Source organism: Sparus aurata, chromosome 7 (assembly GCF_900880675.1).
Source record: "Sparus aurata chromosome 7, fSpaAur1.1, whole genome shotgun sequence".
Lineage (NCBI taxonomy): Eukaryota > Metazoa > Chordata > Actinopteri > Spariformes > Sparidae > Sparus > Sparus aurata.
The window spans coordinates 4,116,352-4,131,886 of record NC_044193.1 but is presented as its reverse complement, the minus strand read 5'-3'; the positions used below and the strand labels follow the sequence as shown (position 1 = coordinate 4,131,886).

The following is a 15,535-nucleotide window of genomic DNA, read 5'->3' as shown; positions in this document are numbered from 1 at the left end:
ACCAGAACAACCTGGAGCTTAACGCTTTAAAAACAGTGGAGATAGTCTTGACTTCAGGAAGAACCCAGCCCCACCCGCCTCCGTCATCCTGTGTGGCTCCCCAGTCGACTCTGTAGAGTCCTGCTGCTTCCTGGGCACCATCATCACCCAGGACCTAAAATGGGAGCTGAACATCAGATCCCTCACCAAGAGAGCACAACAGAGGATGTTCTCCTGCGGCAGCAGAAGAAGTTCAACCTGCCAAAGACGATGATGGTGCACTTCTACACTGCCATCATGGAGTCCATCCTCACCTCCTCCATCACCGTCTGGTACGCTGCTGCCACTGCTAAGGATAAGAGCAGACTGCAGCGTATCAAACGCTTTGCTGAGAAGGTGATTGGCTGCAACCTTCCATCCCTTCAGGACCTGCACAGCTCCAGGGCTCTGAGGCGTGCAGACAGGATTGTGGCGACAGCTCCCATCCCGGTCACAGACTTTTTGTCCCTCTCTCCTCTGACACATGAATAGTTTCTTCCCCTCTGCAGTTGGGATCCTTAACAAGTCTTGGGACCCCGACCCCCGCTGACACTGACACTAGCCATTTTTAGACAGGGCACCAAGCCGCCAATTTGCCCGTCCTTTTGGTGGCTCGGTCCGTGATTTTAGACAGAGGGCGGCAAATTGGGGGTTTGCTTTGGTCCGCCGATTTTCCGCCTCGCCTGCTATCTAAATCCGAGGCGTCAATGTGCCGGCCCCTGCGTGAGATGGGCGGAGGTGTTGATGACCTGCACTGTTGTGCAACCCACAGCCGGGGAGTTTTAAAACCAAGAAACAGCTGATCACAGCAGTCAGTCCATCATTTCTTCCGATGAGCAACTGGACAGCCACTGAGATTCAGGAGATGCTAGCATCTCCTCGGTCTCTTTAGCTGTTTGGCTGTGTTAGCTTGTTGTTGTATTGGCAAGCTAAGACCGGTCGCTACTTTCCCCCCGCTAAGAACCCAGGTCTAAACTCCAATTGGGTGCAATGTAAAGCTCTTATTTTGAAGTCAAACTCTTTGTCATTGTTCACGGCCCAACTTTGAGCATCACGTCACGTCACATGTTTATGCCTACCCCAGAGGCGGCTTTTGTAAAAGGAGGTATATTACGCCTCCGTTTTAGAAAGACAGGCCAGCTCACTGCCGTCCTTACCTTGGAGCAAATGTGCCACCTTTTCTATCTAAAAAGGGCTTTTGACTCTCGCTCTCTGGCACTCAAACCCACCACTGCCCTAGAATCCTTGCATCACAATAATGCAGAATTCTTGTAACTCTTTGCACATTCCTGTACAGCTCTTCTATGTTTATTTATCTCATCTCACAATTTGTCTGTTTGTTTATATTGTATATATTATAGTCACTGTTTGTTTATTGTTTATTGTCTTAAATGTATGCAACTTCCCCACCAAAACAAATTCCTCGTTGGTCTAAAATCCTTCTTGGCAGTGAATCTGTTTCTGGTTCTGATTCTGGTTCTGAAAGCAGTAGGAGGTTTTGCTGCCCCCTGTAGTTTATGAGCTGCCTTTCAATTCTGGCCATCTCCTACAAACAACACCTTTAAGAAAAAAGGACAAATATGTTGATGAAGACAGAGATTTTCTAGAAGTGTAGATTTTTGTACAAACGTATGACATGTAGTGTGACTTTAAGTTCCGTACAAGCCTTACATTTGACTCTGTAGTGTAAAAAGAGTCTAATAAAGAGGGAGGAGAGTTGAGTGTGTGTGGTTTGGAGGACGGGCTCGTCATAAACAAGTTCCTGGTTTACCAGAGAAGAAGAAGAGAGACGGTCTGAAACCACCAGAGCCTCAAACATGAAAGTCCATCAGATGTTGACCTGCATCTTCATCCTCTGTGAGTACACTCTGTTTATATATTTCATCATCTTCTGTGTTCATGATGTAATTTTTCTTTAGTTTCTGTAGTTTGTCAGTTAGTTTTGTTGAACAGCGGACTCTTTTGTCACTTCTCATATCAGCCAGTATTTCCGTCTGTCTGCCACCTAATTTGTGGTTAAACATGATTTTCAGAGTCTGTACGAGTCACTTTAAAAGGTAATTATTTACAAATAGTCATCTCCCTGAAATCTAAAGCCAAGTTTGTTTTGTTTTAGCCGGACAATCTGCATTCAACGATTGTTCATCTTTATTTTTTTCATCACTGCTTTTTGTTGTATTTGTGTGACAGTTCAAGAAGTACAGTTATTTTTGCCTCAGCCTTCCTGCTGACACTAATGAAGCTTTAACACAGGAAACTATCTCATTTCTTTAGGTGAACGAAACCGAAGTGACACCTTACAGAAATAGAGAAGTCGATGCTTCTTGCTCTTGTTAACTTGCAGTTTGCTAAATCACTTTGGTGCCAACCTTAGGGCTGAAAAACAATTATTATTTTTCATTATTCTATTTTCATCAGATCTCCAGCAGAAGAGCTGCAGCAGTGAACTATTGTTAGCAGCCTGAGAGACAAACTGAGAACAACACACCCAAAATAATTAACAATTCCAATTTTTATATGAGACGTAGGAATTTCACTTTTAGCTTTTTCAGGATCTTTAACTTCATCTTGAGTCTTGAAATGGTAGTAAATGACATTTCATGATGCTCTGAATCTGCTGACAGAATAAAAATGGAACTAAAGTGTTTGAACTGAGCAGCTCCCAGTTTGACTCTGTGGATCTGTTAATTATCATCAAACTTAAGTATGTTACAGGAACATAGTAACTATTGACTGTTCATCTTTTAAACAGCTCTGCAGGATGGAAACACTGGACTCATCAATGCACAAACTATCATCACAGGAAAGGAAGGAAGAGACATCACACATGAGTGTCTATTCTTTGCCTCTGGAAGCAGGAAGATCTTCTGTAAGGAAGGATGTGAAGGAAACGACACTCTTGTTGAAACAACTGGTGACAGAGCTCAGAGAGGCAGATACAGCATCGAATGGAAAGGATATGCCTTATATGTTGATGATGAATTATATCTGTCATTTCTGTATGTGAGCATCAGTAACCTGACTAAGTCTGACTCGGGGCGCTACACATGTAGAATGGACAGATAATTGTTTCCAGATTCAGACCAGGACTTTGAGATCAGAGTTGAAGATGGTGAGTTTGAGAGTCTATGAATTAAGTGTTCACTGACAGCTGCTCAAATAACCAAGTATGTTTAGTTCAATAACTTTTTTATAGCTGCAAATTATTAATACTTAAGTTTTCCTTCAACCATTTGTCAAATATCTGATGAACTCAGGTGAAATGGGCATAGAATGGCTCCCAGAAGACTTTGAGGTCGGATTTGAAGATGGTGAGTTTCTACTAAGAGTCTTTGAGTTAACTGTTGACTGACAGCTGCTCAGATGAACTAACATGTTTAGTCTAGTGGATTTTATTTATAGCCGCATATTTATGTTCTAAATGCTCCTTCATTCATCTGTAAAATATGTGATGATCTCAAACTGTCTCACTGCAGTTGATTTGAATATTGTTGCACCAAACACAGTGATGAGCTGCATTTAGCTCTGGAATAAAAATACACTCAGTGATTTTACTGAAAAGTCCTCATCAGGATTTGTTTTCTGTCTTTACAATCCAAAGCAAGCTATTATTTTTTTTTGGTTTCATGCCTCAATTAATGTTGAAATCTACCCAGACTCTCCCACCTCCTCCAACATCAGCTGCAAGTTAAAATCACCTGCAATGTTCCTGATAAACTGTCTGAAAGAAAGATTGAATGTTTTTCTGCTTGTTTTTATTTAGCTTTGTTTTTGTATGTTTAGTCAATGTTACTTTTGGTTTCCACATGAATAGACCCTCAGGTCTCACATGGACCTGGATGTCAGTTGTGAGACTACCAGACACATTTTATAATGAACCAAAGTGTTTAATATAATTGTACTGTGCTGCTCAAACAGCCACAGGTGTGCAGCTGTATGTTCGTCTGACTCTGGTCGTCATCTTCATCGTATCATCAGCAGCTGTGCTGATATTCTGCAGGAGGAGGGCCAGTAAAGCTGAAGGTGAGGCGACAGAAACACAAAACATTTCTCACAAAACAAATTATTTTCCTTGAATGAAATGAGCTGAATGTGTTTTTAACAGTGGATCTAATCTTCTCAACTGGATGTTTTTCAGATCCTCCTGTGGAAGCTGAGCTTGTTAATGTCACTGAGGTGAGACTGAGTAAATTGGGGACATTGAGCATCATTAGTGTTTGTGAAACCAGCTGATATTAATACAAACCAAACCCCTCTTCTCCTCCTGCAGGCCAACCCAGTGCACGAGGAGCTCAGAGAGGACAGACAGAGCAGATCTCCTCCTGTAGGAATATCTGCAGGTCACAATTTGTCCTGCAGCCAGTTCGCTGAAGACAGTGTGTAAAAACTGTGGTAGGTGGACTCGGTGCCACGAGCCCGTCAGGTTCTTCTTGATCATATCTCAACCTGTAAGCTTCTGTGTTTTGAGGAGGAAGTCCTGAATGTTTAGTGAGAAAGACGATCGAAAAGCTGATGCACATATTTTGTCGACTTGCTCTTATGTGAAGTTATTGTTTGATTTGTCATCAATCAGTGTTTTTAATCTGTTTACTGTGCTGTAGTCTGTTTTTCTGTTTTAAATTCCTCTGATATAATGTTGCCTTCTTCTTGATTGAGTTATTCCATATGTTTATCACCTTTTTATTTTGTTTCTTTTCTTTTCTGTGATGTTGCTGGTTTATATACTTTTATTCCTGTTACATGTTCTGTCATCTTGTTTTTCCTTCACTGTAGACGAGGCTTCTTTTGTGTTTGACTTGACGGTTGAGTGTTTATTCTGTGATATTGTCTTCTCAAGTTTCTTATTTGTCAAATCAGTCATACTCCGTTTTTACAGGAGCTATATATATATAAAGTCCATTAATATACAGTCATTCTCAACTCAGTATTAAATGATAGATTTGCAGATACAGCACTGTGCTGAATTGATGATTATGTGACGAAACAGGCCAGTTCTATTTAGTTTTTTTCAAATGATTTTACTGTGTGACCTCTTTTTCCAGCAGGGGAGACAAAGTAAATATATAGGTTTAAAAGTATTTTCAAATATAAGCCTGTTTACCTTGTGAATTGTATAATGGAGACAAAAATATGTTGATGTTGAAAAGTTCATCCTCTTGTAAGAATACAGAATAAAAACAAAATAATCAGTGTGGTCATCCTATTTTATTCTACTGGAGCACAAAAAACTAACCACAACGTATTTCAAGTAGATTTTTATTGGAAACAGGTTAAACTAGCAGGTTTTCCTCTTGTTTTAAAGGAGCAATCTGTAAGGCACGACCATATTTTTTGTTTAAAACATCACAAAATGAACTAACATCATCAACAGAAGAAACAACAGTGTTGATGTTACATCAATTACTTCTGTGTGTTGTGTTGCAGAGATGTCTACTGAAGTTAGCGTGCTGAACAGTCCTGTCTCCTAATAAACACCTTGTACCGGCAAGATGCTACAGCCCCCATAGTTTCAGCTGGGACATGCGGGAAGAAAGCAAGTTCACCAGATTGATTTACCGTACAGCTTCTGAGTTCTAGTTTCTCCCTTTGACAGCGCTAAGACGAGCTTAATCTCCTTGTTAACTCATTATCAAACACACTTCATTCAAACTGGACATGAACAATATAAAACTCACCAACACAGTCCTGGTTCTTCTTTACACAGTCAGCTCTAATGAGGTCAAAATAAATCCTCAATTCACAGAGTAAGACGTGTAAATAATCCGGCTCTACAAGCCATTTTCACCTGCTGCTGATGTCCAACTCTCTCCAGCTCCATCACCACTTCACCCGTCTTCTGTCCTCGTCTGCGGGTGTCTTCTCGTCCTCAGAGTTCCAGTCGTGGTCAGAGCTGCTGTTCATCACCTCTGTATTCAAACTGACCTGTGTCAGTCACAGAGGCTGTGTTCAGTCCCAGTCTGGAGTCCAATCATGTGAAGACTTCAGACTTCAGTCACTGAGCTCCACGGCTACCTGAAGTACTTGCTAACTGCAGCTAGTTGCTACAGTAAAGAGAATCAAGTCCAGTATAGTGAGCAGCAGTAGGAGGTTTTGCTTCCCCCTGTAGTTTATGAGCTGCCTTTTAATTCTGGCCATCTCCTACAAACAACCTTTAAGAAAAAAAGACACTCGATAATGAACAAATATGATGAGGACAGATTTTCTAGAAGTGTAGACTTACTGTAGTCCCTCTTTGTATTTATGTACAAATGTATGACATGTAGTGGCACTTTAAGTTCTGTCCAAGCCTCAAGCCTTACATTTGACTCTGTAGCGTAAAAGGAGTCTAATAAAGAGGGAGGAGAGTTGAGTGTGTGGTGTTTGGAGGATGGACTCGTCATAAACAAGTTCCTGGTTTACCAGAGAAGAAGAAGAGAGACGGTCTGAAACCAGCAGAGCCTCAAACATGAAAGTCCATCAGATGTTGACCTGCATCTTCATCCTCTGTGAGTACACTCTGTTTATATATTTCATCATCTTCTGTGTTTATAATGTAATTTTTCTTTAGTTTCTGTAGTTTGTCACTTAGTTTTGTTGAACAGTTGAACAGCGGACGCTTTTTTGTCACTTCTCATATAGGCCAGTATTTCTGTCTGTCTCTGATGTTCAGTTGTCAGTTGTGAGTTATGAGTCACTTTAAAATTAAGTTCTCTACAAATAGTTATCTCCTCAAAATCTAACAATAGATAAACAATTGTTCGTCTGTACTTGTTTTATCATTGCATTTTTTTGTATTTATGTGACTGTTACAGAAGTACTTTTTTTTTTTTTGCTTCAGCCTGCCTGCTGACACTGATCAACCTTTATAACACAGGAAACCTCATTTCTTTATCAGTAAGAAACCAAAGTGCCAACTTACAGAAATAGAGAAGTCGATGCTTCTTAGACTTGTTAACTTGCAGTTTCCCAGGCCTGTTCAATTGTTCACAAATTCAAGCGGTTACATAAAACATGTGTAAAGCTGCACTGATTATGCAAATTCGGATCAATTAAAATGATCAGTTATTAGTAACAGGGATCTGATTGTATTAATGAAAAACAGCAACAAAAGAATAAAAATACGCAGCTGAGCAGGTTTATGTTGACTTGAAGACAACAACAAGTCTTAAATGTCACATTTACAGTTTCTGTGATTGTGTGAAAAGTAAAACATGAACTGCTCTCAGTAACAACTTCTGTGTCTCTGATACTGATTATTTAATAAAAACCAATCAGCTGACCTGAACACAAAGTCAGACTGAGTGACTGAAGATTCAGTCTGATTATCAGACAGTCTGGTCCAATCTGAATGAATGATTCTTCACACTGAAGCTAAAGTCTGAAGTTCAGATGTGTTTAGTTGAATCTGTCCAAAAGTTTTTAGATCAGCACAGTTTTTCTCTCTGTCTCTGTCAGAAATAAAGATGATTTACAGTTAATCAAAGTGAATGAAATGGTAGTAAATGACATTTCATAATACTCTGAATCTGCTGACAAATTAAAAATGGAACTAAAGTGTTTGAACTGAGCAGCTCCCAGTTTGACTCTGTGGATCTGTTAATTATCATCAAACTTAAGTATGTTACAGGAACATAGTAACTATTGACTGTTCATCTTTTCAACAGCTCTGCAGGATGGAAACACTCGAGCCAACAATGCACTAACTGTTATCACAGTAAAGGAAGGAGGAAGCATCACATATGAGTGTTACTTCTCCTTCTCTGGAAGCAGGAAGATCTTCTGTAAGGAAGAATGTGAAGAAAAAGACATTCTTGTTGAAACAACTGGTGACAGAGCTCAGAGAGGCAGATACAGCATTGAATATAAACAAACAGGTCTATTTTCTTCAGTTCTGTATGTGAGCATCACAAACCTGGCCAAGTCTGACTCGGGGCGCTACACATGTAGATTGGGCAGAGGTATTTTCTCAAAAGAGGACTTTAAGATCAGAGTTGAAGATGGTGAGTTTCTACTGAGAGTCTTTGAATCAACTGTTCACTGTCTGCTGCTGCTGATTTAAATAAACCAACATGTTTATTCAATTTTTGTTATTCATAGCTGCAAATGTTCTGATTAAATCTCCTTCATCATCATCTCAAACTGTGTCACTGCAGTTAAATATTGTTGCTCCAGAAACATTCATCTCCAGTATTTAGTTGTATGATTATAAACACATAGACGAGTTTTCAGAGAATAAATGATTAACATCAGATTGTTTTATTGTGACTTTCAAATTTCACAGATCTGATCCCAGAACCAATCCGCCCCCTCACTACTCGTCCACCATCAGTCCCTTCAACATCCACACCGACAACAACACAGAGTTCAAACGTCGTTCCAGGAAGCTCCACACCTTCATCAGCCTCCACTGACACCAGCAGCCAGTCTGGACAGAGACAAAGAACTGCAGGTCCAGGTACATTTACATGATTCAACAAGAGTTTGTGTTTGTTAGTATAAATACATGCACACTCTGCAAATACCTGAATGTGTAGTCTTCTCTGTGGAACATGATGATTAACCTTTTTTTGTTAGAAAGTGTTGATTTATGATATCATTTTACAGCTGATGTCACTATTGAAAAATGATAAGGTATTCTCTTAAATAAGGACTTTGAGATCAGAGTTGAAGATGGTGAGTTTGAGAGTCTATGAATTAAATGTTGACTGACAGCTGCTCAAATAACCAAGTATGTTTAGTCTAATAACTTTTTCATAACTGCATATTTTCATCATTGTTTACACTTATGAGTTTTCCTTCATTCATCTATAAAATATGTGATGAACTCAAACTGTCTCACTGCAGTTGACTTGAATATTGTTGCATCAAACACAGTGATGACCTGCATTTAGCTCTGGAATGAAAATACACTCAGTGATTTTATAAAAAAAGTCATCATCAGGATTTGTTTTGTGTCTTTACAATCCAACGCAATCTACGTTGTTTTTTTGTTTTACAGCTCCATTAATGTCGAAACCAACCCGGACTCTCCCACCTCCTCCAACATCAGTCACATCAGCCTCCACACAAACACCATCAGCTGCAGGTAAAAGGTTAACTTTAGTCAGTGTTACTTTTGGTTTCTACATGAACTTGGAGGTCAGTTCTGCAGACTCTGAAACTCATTTTATAATGAACCAAAGTGTTTAATATAATTGTACTGTGCTGCTCAAACAGCCGCAGGTGTGCAGCTGTATGTTCGTCTGACTCTGGTCGTCATCTTCATCGTATCATCAGCAGCTGTGCTGATATTCTGCAGGAGGAGGGCCAGTAAAGCTGAAGGTGAGGCGACAGAAACACAAAACATTTCTCACTAAACAAATTATTTTCCCTGAATGAAATGAGCTGAATGTGTTTTTAACAGTGGATCTAATCTTCTCAACTGGATGTTTTTCAGATCCTCCTGTGGAAGTTGAGCTTGTTAATGTCACTGAGGTGAGACTGAGTACATTTGGGACATTGAGCATCATTAGTGTTTGTGAAACCAGCTGATATTAATACAAACCAAACCCCTCTTCTCCTCCTGCAGGCCAACCCAGTGCACGAGGAGCTCAGAGAGGACAGACAGAGCAGATCTCCTCCTGTAGGAATATCTGCAGGTCACAATTTGTCCTGCAGCCAGTTCGCTGAAGACAGTGTGTAAAAACTGTGGTAGGTGGACTCAGCACCACGAGCCCGTCAGGTTCTTATTGATCATATCTCAACCTGTAAGCTTCTGATGTTTTGAGGAGGAAGTTCTGAATGTTTAGTGAGAAAGAGGAAGGAAAAGCTGATGCACATATTGTATCAGCTTGCTTTTATCAGAAGTCACTTTTTTTAAACTGATTTGTCATCAGTCGGTCTTTTTAATCCATTTACTGAGCTTTAGTCTATTTATCTGTTTTAAATTCCTGTGAGGTAATGTTGCCGTCTTCTTAATTTTTATTATTCCATATTTTTATCTCCATTTTTTAGTTTCTTTCTATCCTGTGATGATTTATTCCTGTTAAATACTCATGCTGTTCTTTTTTGTGTATTTACATTTTCTGTTCTGAATTCATTTTTTTACTTCACTGTAGACGAGGCTTCTTTGTGTTTGACTTGACACTTGAGCGTTTATTCTGTGATATTGTCTTCCCAAGTTCATTCTCATTCTCAACTCAATATTAAATGATACATTTGCAGATCCAGCTCTATGCTGAATTGATGATTATGTGACGAAACAGGCCAGTTCTATTTAGTTTTTATCAAACAATTTTACTGTGTGACCTGTTGTACCAGTAGGGGAGACAAAGTAAATAAATAGGTGTTAAAAGTATTTTTTCAATAGAAGTCTGTTTACCCTGTGAATTGTATAGCGGAGACAAAAATATGTTGATGTTGAAAAGTTCATCTTCTTGGAAAACCTTTTTTATTCTTTATTTTGACAACAGAAGGAAACATTAAATCACCAGTCTGTGTTGTCGTCCTGTTTTATTCTACTGGAGCACAAAAATAACCACAACAGAATTCAAGTAGATTTTTTTTTTTATTGGAAACAGGTTAAACTGGCAGATTTTCCACTAGTTTTAAAGGAGCAATCTGTAAGACATGACCATGTTTTTAGTTTGAAACATCATAAAATGACCTTACATCATCAACAGAAGAAACAACAGTGTTGATGTTACATCAATTACTTCTACTAGTGCATTGCCCGTAGGAAGCATGTATTTCTATAGAAAAGTGGGAGGTTAAGTAGTTTTTTCATGGATGGCCAAATGAGGCTGTGTTTAAAGGTGGGACGTCAGGGATATAATTGGCTGTTTTTGACTACTTTTGATTATACCATTATATTTCACCTTAAAAACTATTTACCTTGCCTTACTTGGTGTAATTATTTTTAGCACAACCTCACATGTGTGACTGTACAGTTATTTTTTCATTTTAAGGTACTATATTAACACTATGGACCTAAAATCACAAAATAACATAAAATCAGAGTAGAAAAAGTTAGTTTTTTTACTGTGAAAACCACAAATATGTTTAATGAACCAATTGCATTAGTTATAATGTAAATTTTTGTTTACAAAATTGTTGCATAAGTTTTTGAAATTTACAAAGTTATGTGTAACTATTTACATTTAAATGCAGGCAATGCCTCAGGCTCCTCAGCTCATTCCTGCCTGTTCCACATTCAGCCGTCTCCTCCTTGGTTTGCCTCACAACACGACTCCACTACTCACTCAACACACCACACCAAATACTACATAACACACTAACTATACACTCCAAACACGCTATATGTCACAAATCTTTCAACTCTCAAAACTCGCTATCTCTGTCGCCGTCTCCAACACATCACTGCTGCTGTCAATCATCCGCCGATGTCCCTCCCACATGTTCCTGTTCCTCAACAACCAAACTTGCTGCTTGGACACTTTCGTGACAAAAGCACATTTTTACTGTTTCTTCTTGCACCAGACACAAAGCAAACGTAACGGCAATGTTCGCAAAAAAGCGTGGCGGACATTATTTACCCTAGGTCCGGTTTTGGACGTGCCGGTGCGCCTGCTCCGTCAACTCGGTAGGTAACGTTAGGCCGTGTGGGTCGGTTAGCGGCTAGAAGCTAGCTACACACGAACATCCACAGATTCAGATCCCACTTTGTTGACCGCGCGTCTCCAGATCTGCTCAGACCCGAACAGACTCAGTCTGGACTTGTTTAATCTCATTACAATCCACAACAGTCAGTTTAGATGAACAGAACAGAACAGTTTGGGACCGAATCGCCGGCAAAATCCCAGTCCAGCTTGCGCCGCTGCAGGTATAAATCCGCTTGTGACAAAAGCGCATTTTTACTGTTTCTTCCTGCACCAGACACGAAGCAAACGTAATGGCAATGTTCGCAAAAAAGCGTGTTGGACATTATTTACCCTAAATCCGGTTTTGGACGTGCCAGTGCGTCCGCTCCGTCGACTCGGGTGGTGGGTCGTGTACACGAACATCCACAGATTCCGATCCGACTTTGTTGTCCGCGCGTCTCCGGATCTCCTCAGACCCGAAAAGACTTGGACTTGTTTAATCTCATTAATCCACAACAGTCAGTTTAGATGCACAGAACGGAACCGAACCACCGGCAAAATCCCGGTCCAGCTCGCGCAGCTGCAGGTATAAATCTGCTTGTTTTTTAAGGTATGTCGTGGGCTTGAGCTCTGCAGTGATTGGCTCTGGTGCGCACGTGACTGTGGTGGCTCCGGTGGACAATGCTTGCAGAATGTGTAAAGCATTTATGAAATAATGTATTCACATTATCATTGCAGTCCAAGCAAATGCTTAGTTGCACACCACTGAACCATGCAGCAGCCATGTTGAAAGTCTCAGGTCAGTCTGATCCTGATCCGCAGAGATATTTGAGGAACACACACACACACACATACACACACACAGACAGACAGAGATTTCTCGCTTTTATAGAGAGATGTGTTGTGTTGCAGAGATGTCCACTGAAGTTAGCATGCTGAACAGTCCCGTCTCCTAATAAACACCTTGTACTGGTAAGATGTGACAGCCCTCATAGTTTCAGCTGGGACATGTGGGAAGAAAGCAAGTTTGCCACAACAAATTGACTAAATGTCAAGAACAGAAATCTTTTTTTTTTTTTTTTCTTGCTTTTCTTCACTAAACAGAAAACTGTCCCACTGTACAGCTTCTGAGTTCTAGTTTCTCTCTTCGACAGCACTAAGACGAGCTTAATCTCCTTGTTAACTCATTATCAAACACACTTCATGCAAACTGGACATGATCAATATAAAACTCACCAACACAGTCCTGGTTCTTCTTTACACAATCAGCTCTAATGAGGTCAAAATAAATCCTCAATTCACAGAGTAACACGTGAAAATAATCCGGCTCTACAAGCCATTTTCACCTGCTGCTGATGTCCAACTCTCTCCAGCTCCATCACCACTTCACCCGTCTCCTGTCCTCGTCTGTGGGTGTCTTCTCGTCCTCAGAGTTCCAGTCCTGGTCAGAGCTGCTGTTCATCACCTCTGTATTCAAACTGACCTGTGTCAGTCACAGAGGCTGTGTTCAGTCCCAGTCTGGAGTCCAATCATGTGAAGACTTCAGACTTCAGTCAATTAGCTCCACGGCTACCTGAAGTACTTGCTAACTGCAGCTAGTTGCTACAGTAAAGAGAATCAAGTCCAGTATAGTGAGCAGGACAGTGTTCACGGACATCTTCAACACGTCACTGGAGACTTGTCATGTGTCAACCTGCTTTAAAGTCTCCACCATCATCCCCATCCCCAAAAAGCCAAAGACCACAGGACTGAATGACTACAGACATGTTGCCCTGACTTCTGTGGTCATGAAGTCATTTGAGCGCCTTGTGCTGTCCCACCTCAAATCCCAAACCAACCCACTCCTGGACCAACTGCAGTTCACCTACCGAGCCATCAGGTCTGTAGACGATGCAGTAAACATGGCCCTGCACTTCACCCTCCAGCATCTGGACTCCACAGGAACCTTTGCCAGGACCCTGTTTGTGGACTTCAGCTCTGCATTCAACACCATCCTCCCGGCTCTGCTCCAGGATAAGTTCTCCCAGCTCCACGTGCCTGACTCCACCTGCAGGTGGATCACAGACTTCCTGTCTGACAGGAAGCAGCAGGTGAAGCCGGGGAAACATGTCTCAGAATCTCAGACCATCAGCACCAGATCACCCCAAAGCTGCGCTCTTTCTCCCCTGCTCTTCTCTCTGTACACCAACGGTTGCACTCCCAGTCAGTCCATCAAGCTCCAGAAGTTCACAGATGACGTTACACTCACTGAGCTCATCTCTGAGTCGCCTACAGGAGGGAGATTGACCATCTGGTGACCTGGTGCGACCAGAACAACCTGGACCTTAACGCTTTAAAGACAGTGGAGATAGTCTTGACTTCAGGAAGAACCCTGCCCCACCCACCTCCGTCATCCTGTGTGGCTCCCCGGTCGACTCTGTGGAGACCTGCTGCTTCCTGGGCACCATCATCACCCAGGACCTAAAATGGGAGCTGAACATCAGATCCCTCACCAAGAGAGCACAACAGAGGATGTTCTCCTGCGGCAGCAGAAGAAGTTCAACCTGCCAAAGACGATGATGGTGCACTTCTACACTGCCATCATGGAGTCCATCCTCACCTCCTCCATCACCGTCTGGTACGCTGCTGCCACTGCTAAGGATAAGAGCAGACTGCAGCGTATCATTCGCTCTGCTGAGAAGGTGATTGGCTGCAACCTTCCATCCCTTCAGGACCTGCACAGCTCCAGGGCTCTGAGGCGTGCAGACAGGATTGTGGCGACCGCTCCCATCCCGGTCACAGACTTTTTGTCCCTCTCTCCTCTGACACATGAATAGTTTCTTCCCCTCTGCAGTTGGGATCCTTAACAAGTCTTGGGACCCCGACCCCCGCTGACACTGACACTAGCCATTTTTAGACAGGGCACCAAGCCGGCAATTTGCCCGTCCTTTTGGTGGCTCGGCCCGTGATTTTAGACAGAAGGTGGCAAATTGGGGGTCTGCTTTGGTCCGCCGATTTTCCGCCTCGGAAGGTACACTTACTTCCGCCTCGCCTGCTATCTAAATCCGAGGCGTCAATGTGCCGGCCCCTGCGTGAGATGGGCGGAGGTGTTGATGACCTGCACTGTTGTGCGACTCACCGCCTAGGAATTTTAAAACCAAGAAACAGCTGATCAAAGCAGTCAGTCCATCATTTCTTCCGATGAGCAACTGGACAGCCACTGAGATTCAGGAGATGCTAGCGTCTCCTCGGTCTCTGTAGCTGTTTGGTTGTGTTAGCTTGTGGTTGTGTCGGCAAGCTAAGACCTGTCGCTACTTTCCCCCGTGCTAAGAACCCAGGTCTAAACTCCAATTGGGTGCAATGTAAAGCTCTTATTTTGAAGTCAAAGTCATTGTCATTGTTCACAGCCCAACTTCAAGCATCACGTCACGACACATGTGTATGCCTACCCCAGAGGCGGCTTTTGGAAAAAGAGGAATATTATGCCTCCGTTTTAGAAAGACATTGCCATCCTTACCTTGGCGCAAATGTGCCACCTTTTCTATCTGAAAAGGGCTTTTGACTCTCACACTGTGGCACTCAAACCCACCACTGCCCTTGAATCCTTGCATCACAATAATGCAGAATTCTTTTAACTCATTCACATTCCTGTACAGCTCTTCCATGTTTATTTATCTCATCTCACACTTTGTCTGTTTGTTTATATTGTATATATTATAGTCACTGTTTGTTTATATTATAGTGACTGTTTGTTTATTGTTTATTGTTTATTGTCCTAAATGTATGCAACTTCCCCACCAAAACAAATTCCTCGTTGGTCTAAAATCCTTCTTGGCAGTGAATCTGTTTCTGGTTCTGATTCTGATTCTGAAAGCAGTAGGAGGTTTTGCTGCCCACTGTAGTTTATGAGCTGCCTTTCAATTCTGGCCATCTCCTACAAACGAGACCTTTTAAGAAAAAAAGGACAAATATGTTAATGA

At 41.6% G+C, this 15,535-nt stretch overlaps 1 protein-coding gene and 1 long non-coding RNA gene across 2 annotated transcripts in view; both read left to right on the top strand.

Moving 5' to 3' along the window:
* LOC115584703 (hepatitis A virus cellular receptor 1 homolog) overlaps nt 1-15,535 on the top strand; it is an 82,147-nt gene that overhangs the window by 55,318 nt on the left and 11,294 nt on the right. The window lies entirely within an intron of this gene.
* Nucleotides 3,089-4,466, top strand: LOC115584714 (uncharacterized). The gene is made up of 4 exons (XR_003984599.1): nt 3,089-3,130; nt 3,937-4,041; nt 4,157-4,194; nt 4,289-4,466. It is a non-coding gene; the product is annotated as an uncharacterized LOC115584714 (long non-coding RNA).